The sequence below is a fragment of the Apis dorsata genome, unplaced genomic scaffold, assembly GCF_000469605.1.
Source record: "Apis dorsata unplaced genomic scaffold, Apis dorsata 1.3 scaffold_935, whole genome shotgun sequence".
NCBI lineage: Eukaryota > Metazoa > Arthropoda > Insecta > Hymenoptera > Apidae > Apis > Apis dorsata.
This window is the reverse complement of record NW_006264045.1, coordinates 778,489-781,560: the sequence shown is the minus strand read 5'-3', so window position 1 is coordinate 781,560 and position 3,072 is coordinate 778,489.

Below are 3,072 nucleotides of genomic sequence, written 5' to 3'. Positions count from 1 at the left end.
ATAATAAATCAATTAATAATAAAAAATGTGTTATTATTTTAAATAAATAAAAATTTTCATTCTAAAAATTATGGTGTGTCGTGAAAATATCTTGTTTATTCTTGAAATATATCGCTAATTCAAAAAGATTGAAGAATATTGATAAAAACTTTAAATTTTGTTTATTATTAGATGAAAGAAACATGTTAAAAAACATTTATAAGTATTATTTTTAGAATGTTAATGATATTGAAGTTTTAAGATTTTCATCGCAGAATTAAACTTTTGAATATAAATTGTATCATTTTGGAAGATATAGTATTTTTTTTTGGAATATTTTATTTAAAATATTAAAATATTTATAATATTCTTAATATTTTATAAAATTTTTAACATTCATATTTATGTTGAAATTCCTTATTGATATCAATTCTAATGTTTTTATAAACTTTCAAACAATACTAAATTATTATATATATATATAGATATTTTTGTATATTGGAATCATGTTATTTAGACAATATATTCATTGATATATTTTTATTTAAAAACACAATCAGATTTTAAAATAACAATTAAATGAGTTGATTATATGAGTTCTATATTTCCTATTATATTATAAATAATAAAAGATTTTGATGTATTTGATTTATTTAATCAAGTGATCTATCAGATTAATATATCTAATATAATCATAATTAATTTTAAAATTAATTTTTAAATATTATTTAAAATATTATTATTTAAATAAATTAAGTAATTCACTATATCTCAAATATAGTAAATATTGTTGTTGTATATAGTAATATAGTTGTAACTATTATTAATGAAATAGTGAAATTCTTAAAAAATTTTCAATCCATATGATTTTATTGAATATTATTTATAAATATTATTTAATTTTTATCTAATAATTTAATATATCTAGAGTAAATAAGATCATAATTATTATTAATTGCATATAGAGTGACTGAATTCTTAGTAAAATCTTTATAATAGATTTTTTATAATAATAGATTTATAAGTTTGTTAAAAATAATATTAATCAAATCCAATATATCTTAATTATCGTGGAATAAGTATATATGATTATTATTAGATATTTATTATAGTTTAAAAAAGAAAAAAAATTGAGTGACGATTATGATTAAATGTAATATATTTGTGAATTATAATTGTGAATTTTATTTATAAAATTTTTACTATGAATCAATGTATTTCAATGAAACAAATTGAAATATGTTCAATATATATTCAGTTCAATTATATCGAGTTAAAATATGGAGTATTGTCTGCGAATTTTATACTTTAATTGTGAATTCTAATATGTCTTAATTGTACACAAGAATATTATTTTATTATCATTATTATTTCTTTTTTTTGTTACTTTTTTTATTTTTTTTTTTTTGTTACTTTTTTTATATTTAAGAACAAACTTTTTTATAATTTATTGTAATTATTCTTGTTTTTCAAAGTTAAAATAATTTCGCACAATATTTATAATGAGAACTTATATTCAAATATAATAAATGAATTCCAATAGCATATTTCTATTTTCTTATTGAATATGAAAGAAAATCATATATTTATTCGTAATAAATGATTTGGTATACTTATATATGATAAGTGTTATAGCAATGAACTAAACCAAAAATGAATTAAAGCGAAAGAACATGTGGAACATTTTCCAAGATAAAGATAAAGATCTAAAAAAGGATCTATCAGTGCTTGATAATAACCTTTCGTTTTCAAATATTTAGATGAGCGATTTATTGCATTGAATGAAGAAACGTCACTTTATTGGATTTAATTTTCTTGGAATCCAAACAAAAAGTTTTAACGTAAGATTCAAATCAAGAATTAATTTAAGAATTTATACATTACATTCTATTATTTTCAAAAATATATGAACATATTTGAACATATATGAACATTCATTATCTTCGATTAGAAAGAAACATTTTGATTGTATTAAATTTATAGAATATAAAAAAATTAAAAAAAGTAAAAATGTAGCAAATAAATGTTGTTAATTACTCGTTGTAATATGCATAATACGCATATGTTGAATACAAAATTTCATAAAATATACAATGTTTGTCATAAAAGAATTGAATTAACTAAGACGTGATATATGAAGTGAACATTTTAAATTATATAAGAAAACTTAATTATATATGCCATAGAATAGGATTCAAATGAAATAGGTTAATTTAATATAGTTAACCAACTTTTTTATTTCGATTTAATCGTAATTTTTTATTACGCTAGATAAAAAATAAAATTTTTTTTAAGTAATTTTTTAAGCAAATTATGAAACATAAAATAAGATAAATATAAAATTAATTAATTTTCCTATTTCAAATTCTTTGAATTATTCATTATAAAATAAATAATAATTAAAAAAAATCTGAATATTAATTGTAAATCAAATATTATAAAATTAAAATAAACAAAAAATTTAAATAAATAAAAATTAAATATAGATCTTAAATTAATTAAAATTTGAATTTTCAACTATGAAATGAACAATAATTGTCTGAACTTCTATATTATAAATTTCTATATCATTTTAAGTAATAGATCTATGTTAAATTATATTTTTTTTCTTTCGGATTATTACAATCATTTATTCCAAACATCCTATTTTATCTTCAGTTGAATTTTATGTAATTTGACCTTCATATTTTCAAATTCATAATATACAACTAATAACTTTCTACCTTTGATTGAATATTTCGATACGCTATCATCTATAGAAGTCAACGAAATCCCCGTAAAACTCGAGCAAACCGGGAATATTTATCAGAGTATCTCAGAAAAAAGGGGGTCTCTTGAGGCCACGCCTGTTATCAGCCAGGTCAGGCCTCGTCTTTTTTCTTTGGAAAAGCTCATGAAGAACGAAGGAGAATCACAGACCATTGATGGAAGAGAGTGAACCGAATGAGGATTGCAGAGAAGGAGAAAGAGACTCTGGAGTAAGCGAGCGTAAGAGTGAGAGAAATGCTTCGTGAACCAAGTGAATGACTGCGAGTGAGAGAAATAGGTATGTTGACAGACAGCAGAGAACCAGAATAAGAGAGATAGAGAAAG